This window comes from Pteropus alecto, unplaced genomic scaffold (assembly GCF_000325575.1).
Source record: "Pteropus alecto unplaced genomic scaffold, ASM32557v1 scaffold177, whole genome shotgun sequence".
Taxonomy (NCBI): domain Eukaryota; kingdom Metazoa; phylum Chordata; class Mammalia; order Chiroptera; family Pteropodidae; genus Pteropus; species Pteropus alecto.
In genome coordinates, this window is record NW_006442207.1 from 9687296 (window position 1) to 9698374 (window position 11079).

Consider the following 11079-nt stretch of genomic DNA (forward strand, 5'->3'; position numbering starts at 1 on the left):
TTTCCCTACTATCACAACCTTTCTCTAAATCCTTGCTTTTGTCTAAACTCCTGCATATGGAACAGCCATCCTCAGATTTCTGTCCCATTAAGTATAATTTAGAATTCAATTTAAAGTACTCTTTAGCGTGAGACAGGAAAAGATTCAAATTTAACTGAACTTAGGGGCATCTCTTTACCAGTATTCTAGCTTCTACTATTTCTTACATTTAAATAGAAATTTGCCCTTTTAAAAATATACTTTAAAACTTATTTTAGGAGGTTAGCAGTGTGGAAAACAAACACTTATTAAGCACATGATATGGGCTAGTCGTTTTGCAGGTTCTGAATAATACAAAAATAGAGGGCTCTGCTTTTAAAGACTATGCAATCTGTAATCAGAGAGGACAAGACAAGAGGATGTGCTCTGGACTAAAATTGTTGGAGTTGAATTCCAAGTTCAGAGTTACTAGTTTTGTAACCTTGGGGATATCACTTACCTCGCAACACTTTGTCCTCCTCATTTGTAAGTTGATAACACAACTTTCACAGCATGCTTTGAGGAGTAACTAAAATGATAGATGAAATTTGCTCATTATAGAGCTCACAGACTAAGTCATGAAAGATGTATGCTTTTTGTTTTCCATTATAATTTTTATTACTGTTGTTAGGACAGAGCAGGTAACAATAGGAAAGTCTAATGCAGTTTGCAGCTTGCGGGTATAAAGTATTTGGGAAAGCTTTTTGGAAAAAATGATGCCTGGGTTGGGTCCTAATTTACAGGGCCTTAAAAAAGTCACTCGATTCTTCACCTGTCACAGTGGGGTTAATAAGTCCCACCTAGCCATATACTGAACTATGTTTATTTCCCTCTCTCCTTTCCATCTTCACAATAATTCAATAAGTATGGCCTATATCTGTATAGGCGTATTACCTTTCTGGCTAGATTCTAAAATTGTTTTCCTTAAGCTTCCTGTGTATATGTTTAGAATGCAGGATTGAAATGGAAATGTTAAAATAAACTGGAAACGAAACTTCTTACAAAACCCATAGTCTTTTCAAGTTTGAATACTCTTCAGAAATTCTGAGGTCTCATGACAATTAATAGCCTAGGCAGGAGCAGATGTAGTTTCTGATAACAGACAAAATGTAGGTTATAACAGGTCTTGATAACTATCAGCGTGCAGATCACCCTAAAGGACATTCTGAAAATGAAATGTTTACCATGCATTTTTCCATCAGGACACAGCTCTGGACAAGGCACTAAGTTCTTGGATGTCCGTGGATAGCAGAGATTGTCTATGAAATTGAGCGTGTTTGAACATTCATTTATATTGGCAAATGTTATTTTTGTCTAGCGAAAATGACAGAAGGGTACTTCCCACTGGGAGAGGTGAGATGAGTCAAAATGAAACCTATAATTCCTATGATTATAGCCACTGCAAATGAAAGAATCTGATTTGCCAGGAAACTTAATAATAGGCAAAACCATGGGGGCAAAATAACAATCAGAGATTAGTCAAACATTTTTCTATACCGATGGAGAAAAATCTGTTTCTTTTATTTCTGCTCAGAGCCATGCAGAGAAGGTAATGTTTCTACTCAATCTATAATGCTCCCTCCCTCTACATAGATACGTATTTGCATAGATACAGTTCTTACTGCTAAAGGTTGATTGTGTGAATAATTCTGACAGTTTCCTTTTATTTTCAGCTTTGTCTTTGATTCAAATTTGTTTTTTTGAAGAAGATTAGCAATTACTTTGCTACTCTCTCTTTTTTCTTGAGCACTCATACTGAAAAACAGTTAATCTCTTTGGGCATTAATGACATCATCTGTAAGTCACAGGTGACCAAGATCCCTTTCAAACTAACATGCTATGTTTCTCTTCTATAATTCTCAAAGCTGTATTGGATACTGATTTTATGTTTGTATCGGAAGCCACCTTGTGCCAAAAAAAAAAAAAAGACAAAAAGTAATTTTATGGCCTAATTTTTTTTCTATAACAGAACAGTCAGTACAAGGCATATGTAGTTTCTCAAAACAATAACAGTAGCTTACTTAATGTGAGGCAGTAGAACCTAATTTTTAATTTTTTTTCTATAACAGAACAGTCAGTATAAGGCATATGTAGTTTCTCAAAAACAATAACAATAGCTTACTTAATGTGAGGCAGTAGAACCTAATTTTGGAAGATTAATTTTAAATGATTCATCCTTAGATTAAAAAACCAAAACATATTACTTTTATTACTAACATCTCATAAAAAAAGATGTAATGAGAAAAATTCCACAAGTTTAGAAATTTAGAATAAACTTGGAAAAGCTCCCAGAAATTTAGATGAATATGCGTTACTGTTTTTTTGGTGGTTGTTGTTACTGTTTTAACTCACAGGTCATCTTTTAATGTTTGATAAAAACTCTGTGTTTTAGCTATGCCATTAATTGTTATTCTGTTAACCTTTTTCTCCTTTACCTTTTTTTAAAAAAAAAAAAAAAATTGTTCACTTTCTTTTTCTCTGCTTTTTCTTTCTTCTACTTTCTATTGCAGTTCTGGCCATTCCTCAAATGAATTTTCTGTCTCCAAACTTATCACAAATGGAATCTTTTGAAAATTTATTGTCTTTGGCATACAACATTGGTTTTCTTATATAAAGTTTTTCCTTATTTCTTCATTTGTTAGTGTCTCTAATTCAAATAGGTATTTTTAGAACCAATTCAAATATTTTTAGGCTGCATGAGTTGTTTAAAATACAATACTAAAGAACACATTATTGAACTATGGAAAGTGTCAGGCCATTTTCTAGATGAACAATATTACATTTTTTATCACCTGTCCAATAAAAGTATTAGAGAAGGAATTGTTATCTTCGTTTTACAGGATAGCAATAAGATAATAGAAGTTTGAACACTTCCAGGGTAAAGTCATTAGTTACCTAGTAATGACTGCAGTAATGGAGAGATGTTACTATAAAGTCAGATGGATGGGATCCCAAAAAACATGTGCTGTCCATCAAGATCTTTGATCCCGACAAGCCCAAGTATATCAATGAAGCTGATATTGGATAAGGAGTTCTTAAATTGTATAGCAAAATGTCTATAGTGACTAAAAAACATTCTTTAGCAGTCTGAAAATTATCTTTGGCTCTTTTTTCTTATCGAGATGATTCATTTATGGGACAAAGAACTGTCAACCAATTAACTAAACATCACAAAAAGACCATGACATAGGTGATGCCCTGAGTGTAGTTTTAATTTAACTGTAGGGCCCTGAAACTATATCTTCATAAGATGAACATCTGCGCTTTCTTGAGGCTTGCACATTTATGACCAGATTACTAATCTGCATGTAAACATTATTTCCCTGCTTTTTGCCTTCTAGCAGGATTATTTTACTAATCCAATTTATCTCAACCTTAAGAACTCTACTTTCCTCCAGATTATGATATAATCATCCACCATGTACTAAGAAAAAACTAAAACCTGCCACTCCCCACCAGCTACACAGATTTTGTTAAATTTTACTTTCCGTAATTTTTGAAATGAACACCACTGTTTTCTTTTTTATTTAGACATAAAATTATATTTTTATGTTTGATTATTTGCTGTTTTAAAATCTCTATTAATCTCTCCAGAAGTAAGGGGAATAATTGCTACTTGAGTCTATGCAGACCTAAACTGTTTTGGAAAAACATAGAATTTTTTATTGTTGATATTATGATAAAATAGACAGTAGAGAAAGCAGTTTGAGACTCTTTATTTTATTTCTTTAGGTGAAGTGACCCTTGGTTGACCTCAGAGATTGCAAGGACCTTGTCAGTTTACAATCTCTTATTTTTTATTTTTTATGCCTACAGCACCTGATCTTCCTAGGTGGTCTCCCATTCAAGTACTAACCAGGCCTGACCCTGCTTAGCTACTGAGATCAGACCAGATCGGGCTTGTTCAGGGTGGCATGACTATAGACAGTCTGAGACTCTTAAAGGAGGTACTTATAAAGTTGTTTCTAGGCACACCAGGATTGAAGATCTGATTGACATATCTTTTGTTGATTTAAGATTATGCCCTGAAATGATCTGAGGCACCCCCATGACCTATCATCTTTACTCAAAAGGCATAGTAAACCTATTTTATCTCGAAGTTATATGGAATAAGACTCGATCACGGAGCTACTTTTGTATATCCTGTGATTCAAAAAGAGATAGTTTCATCAAAATCTCAGGTGGATTACGGTGTGACTTTTCCTTTAAAGCAATTAATGGTTTCCCTGCAGACATGAGTGAATTGGTGATAAAAGTGTTTCTGTTTTAGGGTCTGGCTGTGCTTAGAGCAGAGATTTGTAGCCATGTGCATTAAGTAGACTCTGAAATAATGCTGCTTTTGTAAATATCATAAAGAGTTGGAAGGGGCCAGTTTACATAGCGTCTTCCTGTGTTTAGTGAAGTTTCTTTAAATTTTCCCACAAGACTCACTCCAAGATTATCGACGTTTATGAAACAAAAGCCATCATAAATATGAGATTGTCGTTTAAGGAAATTTATGCAATTTTCATTTCTTCTAGACCTTGCTTTCCAAGTCTTCATTTTCTCACTTACATGGCTAACTTCTTACTGTCTTGCTCCCCACACTCCATCCTGATTTGGACAATTAGTTACTCAGATCCAGGTTATTACTGACTAGGAAAGCCCACACTGTACAGAAAGAAGGAACAGACATTTGTGACCTCATCTCATTTACTGGTCATGATATACATTGACCTTGGATCAGTTAAGTAATAAAATTATGAAATGCCCCCATGGGAAGATTAGGCACATCTTAGAGTTTCAAGTGCATACAGTTAATAAATACATATTTTTATTTTGTTGTGGGAAGTGAGACCTCAAAATTGCAGGCAACTGCAACTCTAGCTAAATAAAAATAGTAGGCCAACTGATAATTCAGAATAGAGAACATTGGCTAATGTAAAATAAAGGAGCATTGAATACCTGTGTGAATTCCTTTTTGTGAGGATAATAATTTTTAACAAGAGGAAAAAATTTCTCCAACTTCTTAACTGAAAGAAAAAAATATTACCCAAATTGTAAAGAAGATAATTTTATTAGAGTCGTACTGTCAAAAAATATTAGATAGTGAATCAACATTTATTTTCTGTAAACAGAAAGAAGTACTTACAACTTAAAAATTTTGATCTTAGTATGTACATGTGTATGTATATATATATATATATGTATATGTATATATGTATGCAGTTTTATAGATAAGGAAAGTGGGACTTAGAGAACTTAAGTAATCCTCATAGTTAAAAAAATAGACTTTTAAAAAATTATCATCCTCATAGTTAAAAAATAGACTGTTTAAAATTGACATCAGAATTTGATCTCAGGTCTATACAACTCTAAAAGCCACTTTGCACTGTGTCATGTCTCCCTAAGACAAATGTTTTAATGGAGAGTCTTTCAGAATTTCCCAGATTTCTGACACAATGAAAAAGAATGATAAAAAAGACAGTTTAGCGAGTCATCTACAAAAATAATAAAAAAAAAAAAATCTGTTTTCATTGAGTCAATCAAAAGGCTGCCAAAAAATAACGATGTATTTAAGAGACAAGGAAAGTCTGAAAGGGCAAAGTCTCAAAGTATGTTTGGGATCCTCTGAACAGGTGGAATAACATCAAATGCTTAAGCAAAAGCGCTTACCAAAATTAAAATGTAGTCAGATCTGTTTTCCCTTGAAATTAAATGTTCTCAGTTAGTATATTTTTTCACATTATTTAATTTCATGCTATTAAAATTAACAATGGTGGTGATGATGATGAAGATAAATATTTGGCCCTCTGTGGACTGGAGTGGAGAGAAACATGTAAGCTGGTCAGAAATAATATGAAATCATTGGATTTGGGGCACAGAAGCAGTCTCCAATATACCCCAGGAACAGATGGTAATGATAAAATCAGTCTTCTGAATTGGTTGCATATAATTTCAGATCAGAAATCATTACTGTTCTGAGGGCAATAGGGAAGATATTTTATAAGTTTTGCATGTTAGACTTAAAAATCAGTGCTGCAATTTCTACTTCATTGTTCCACCTCACCAGCATTAATGGGGAATCTAAATAAAACTGGTTCGTTTTGCTCCACCATAGAAATGGCCTGGTCTCTGCACAGGGATACAAACAGCCACATAACAAATCCAAAAATATTGAAAATATGTACATCTTTATTGAAGATTTTCTTAAGGGACATCAAAGGTAAATTACACATCACAGCACAAAGCAAGATGTCCTGAAAATTCTTTCTATGAAGTAACCTCCCCAAAGTTATGTCCATCATGAAACGGCTGCCTTGTAAGGCACAATTCTGCTAACTAAAATCTCTAATCTGCACACCAGGCTCCATTTTGTACACTCCTTAGAGATGGCAAGTCCCTTAATATTTTCAACATCGCATGAGCAAAGCACCAATTAATTATGGATGGAGCGTGGGAAGATATTGCTCATTGTATTTCCTTTTAAATCTCATGATTGTATATTATAGTTTACTTTTAATGGAAGTAGATTACTCGACCACAAAATATTTCCCTCATTTTTCTTTGTAATTCTATACCCTTATTCCCCACCTTGCTCAACATCCTAACATCTCAGACTATTAACCTGATCCCTTGAGATATGTGTATACGACCATGAACTCTAACACTACAACACAGGCAGTCTAGGTCTGTTAATATCTTTGAAGGACAAATTCATTTAATGCTTGTGGGAACTATGCTTTCAATTGTATGGCTATTCTGAGCAATAAAAATTAAAGGTTGTATCTAAATGTGTGGACAAGAGATACACAGTTTTCGGTATCTGTGTGTGACTGAAGTCTTTGTACTCTGGAACACAAGGATGTTTACACAAAAGTAATACATAGTAAGTGGTCCCATTCCTACATAGATAGCATTGGCCATTTTCCTAGCCCGATACCAAATATCATGTGATACTTTCCTGTTCTTTATTTTATTTTTTTTAATGTTCACCCAATAATGTCTAGGACTTCAAAGAAAACTAGTAAAAATATTTACAAGGTTATTAACAGAAAACATAATGACCATTTTCGCATTTACTCTTAGAGATGTCAGAGGACTCCCGTAGGGCACGTAGCAGTACTGAAAATTTCTCAGTTTGCATTCCTCTTCCCCTTCTCTTTTCTCCAAAATTATGTTTGTTGATTTTAGGGTGAGCACAGGTATAGTGTTCTGTCTCTATGTTAATGGAGTGAAAAGAAACTGAAAATCCACAGGATATGGAGCTAAAGAGGACTTTTGAGGGCCTCTTACCCCTTTCCAAAGCAGAAGAGAGAACTAAATTGGGGCATGTGAAAAGGCTTATCTATTGTCAAACGACAGAGGCGTTGTCTTTACCACTCACGACTGTGCCACAGATACCTAACATACACCTGGTGTATAATATGCACTTTATAAATGTGAACTTAACTGAAAAAATGGATGGTTGAATTTGTTAGTGGCACAGCTGGTATCAGTACTCAGAATCCTAATTCCTTGTATTTTCCTTTGGTCCAAGCTCATTGTTAACAAAATTTCATTTGGGTCCTCTTACAATCCTCCCGGCTAATGATGGGACTGGTCATGAGCGTAAGGTGGATAATAGAAGGTTAAACAGTTTACAATATTGGGCTGAATGGTCAAATAGGAGGCACAAGTGTAGATAAACTGCTCAAGACAAATGACCAGAAACTGTTTTATATTCAAAGACTTGCTAAACGAGAAAGTACGGTGAAGAGTTTAAAAACAGTGAATTTGTAATACAGCAAAAACCAATGACAGACATTGCTACTTCAGCAATATACTCAGATAAAAAGGACAACTTCAGATGTATTGCGAACATGCAAGTGAGCTCCACTTAGGTTTACAAAGGTGTGGCTTTTGAAATCGGAGCATACATGAAATGCAAAGTAACTGATAACTAAATTCTTAATATACACAATCAAAATACCAGAGTACAAAATGCGTATGTATTCATTATTTTATTTTTTATTTTTTTGAGTGTTTTTCTTGCACATGCAAAATATATTCAGTTTTTGTGTAGTACACTTGAGATATATGAACATCTTAAAAAGAATCTCTAGAAATTCTACCCTCTAGATAAAAGTACTTTTAACATTGTTATTCATATAAATAAAACATTTTCCTTTATCTCTCTGTAGATCGATCAGTGTTTTTACTTTTGAAAAATTAAAATGACAAAATATTAAATTCTTTTATACCCCGTCTTGCTCAGGGCCCTTTCTCTTTACTCTCTAATTTCACTAATATGTGAACTTGTTGTTTTGATAATAGTCAATTGGTATGGGAACATTAATGTAGCAGTCTATCCTGAACAAGGCATAGATAATCTGAACTGAGTCATGACTTCTTAAAAAATTATACTCATGTAAATGTGTATGTATGTAGCTGCTTCATGCTTTTATTTCTAATTAAGCATTTCAAATGAGGTAGATATTAAAACGGCTTTGCAAGTTCAACATGTAAAAAAAGAGAAGTCGGGATTAAGAGCTAAAAGAGATCTTAACAGTTTCCACCCAGATCATAGCATGAAACATTTAAAGCTGAATGTGGTAGAATCTTTGTGACAAAGTAAGACTCCTTATTCCTAAACTGCTCAGTGACTTAGCAGCAACGCAGCTTTCAAGTGAGAAAATGAATTTACTAATAAGCGATATCAGACTTTTAATCAACTGGCCATTGAGGCATGGGGAGTGACTGGATGAGTCTTTCTTCATCTTTGGAGCAAAAGAGAAGAAATGACTGCTTAATGTATTTAGGAAACCATGTCAGATATTTTAGAGCTGGGCTGTCTAATATGATATCTACTGGCACATGAACTTTTTTATATTTAAATTATTTAAAAATAAATAAAATAAATGTGCAGTTGTCCTAGTGGTTTTTCAAGTGCTGATAAGCCACCTTTGGCCACTAGGTAGGACAGTGCATATTTAAAACATTTCCTCATTTCAGAAAGTTTTATTGGATCCATAGTTCTGAATCGGAGAACATAAAACTCATATTCTCCATAGTACAACTGGAGAAAGAAGACATAATTACCTGAGGTTTTAGAATAGTATAAGAGCTATCCTAAAGTCATGCATATTTAATTGCTAAAGGAATGAGAACAACAGTGCATCAAAGAAAATTTAGATTTGGAATAGTAGAGAATATGATGAAGTTGTCATGCTGCAGGACCAGGATAAAAAGGTAGCATTCACACTAAATATAATGAGAGTATACTTTGCTATTTTCTCATCGTCTCCTTGTACTTATCTTACAAATATATCTTTTCAATGAATTTTTTGAGCTACTTAGAGATTTTGCGAGGGTTTGTAAAATCAGTTAATTTTCCTATCAATATATTATCTTTGCAAACATAAATGCATTAAGTTGCAAAACTAATTTGTGGAAGTAGTAAATCTCGGGCATGATATGTGGTAGCCTGGATATTGACTGAAACCCATTGTCCTCTGGCACCCTGAATCCCATAGAGAATGTAAAAATGTAGATTATGTCTCCCTATGTGATGATTTTAGGCCAAGGCAGAAGTGGCTTGGCTCAGGGACACACAACTATTTTGGGACAGAGCCAAGACTAGAATCAAGATCTTAGGGCTCTCAATCCTATTCTCTGTCAATATACCTCAAAGCCAATTTGCATACCAAAATTTGGAATTAGCATCTATCATAGTTGAAAAAGGAATGACTTTCCCCACCTGCCCCTCAATTTAATGCAAATAATTTAAATATAAAACAACTTCACCATGAAGTAATTTTTGCCTTTAACAGAGTAGAGTTTTAAAAAAGTCTGAAATGTATATAAACACATTCTCTAAATGATCATATGCTTTATGAGGTCAGAGGCTGAATCTTTCATTTTGTGATTCTTCCCAAATAGTGCAAGTCTATCCTTAATGGAGGCACCCAGCCAACTCTCTTCAGAGAAGAAGAGCATTAGTTTGTAAAGGCTAAAATAGCTTCCATTCCTCCCTATACCCCTGTCCATAAGATAATATGAAAAAATTACAGTGCTTGACTTAGAGTATGTGAGTGGTGGAGCTTAAACCTACACTTGAAAGGATACTTTAAAAATTGTTCCTCTCTCTTTTCCTTTTTGTTCCTCTCTCCATCCCTGCCGTGAAATGCCAGAGAGGATTTTGGAGTTTTACACATTTCTGTTCTCTGAGAGGGGGAAGGGTTTGAGGACCCACCCTCGCCTGCAGTGCCACAAAACCTACCAAGCAAGGATCAGTTTTGACTTTGAAGTTGATAAGGATTCTTTGTCTGAGCCATAACCTTTTGTCTTTAGTAAGTAACAGTCCTGTGGGACAGCAGTTCTCAGGTGTTTAGACCTAGTTACCAAATTGGCAAAATCTCAGGATAATTTTGTTGTAATTTTTTAAATTTTATTGAATTTATTGGGTTGACAGTGGTTAATAAGGTTATAAGGGTTTTAAGTGTACAATTCAATAATACATCATCTGTATATAGCATTGTATGCTCACCACCCCAAATCAAGTCTCCTTCTGTCACCATATATTTAATCCCCTTTACCTTATTCTACGCCCTCACCTCTCTTTGCCTCTGATAACAAGGATACTACTGTCTGTGTCTGTGAGTTTTTATTTGTCTTGTTCACTTGTGGCTTTCTGAAGTCATATGGTTCTTGTCTTTTTTTGTCTGACTTATCTCACTTAGCATGATGTTCTTGTTGTCACAAATGGCAGTATTTCATCTTTCCTTATGGCTGTGTAGTATTCCATTGTATATATATACCACATCTTCTTGGTCTAATTATTTATTGAAGGACACTTAGGTTCTTTCCATGTCTTGACCACCATGAGAAATGCTGCAGTGAACATAGGGTTACATAAATCTTTATGAATAAAAGTTTTCAAGTTTTTCAAGTAAATACCCAGAAGAAGTATTGTTAGGTCACATGGTAGCTCTGTTTTTAGGTTTCTCATTTATTTGTTTGTTTGTTTGTTTGTTTATTAAGATAAATAGGATCTCCAACCTGGCCTCTTTCCTAGTAAATAATGTTACTATGGGTACTTGA

General features: G+C 34.3%; 1 pseudogene; it reads right to left on the reverse strand.

The window, feature by feature from the left end:
* Positions 1-3825: 3825 nt before the first annotated feature.
* On the reverse strand, positions 3826-3944 carry LOC112470147 (annotated as a pseudogene).
* Between the last annotated feature and the right edge of the window lie 7135 nt (positions 3945-11079).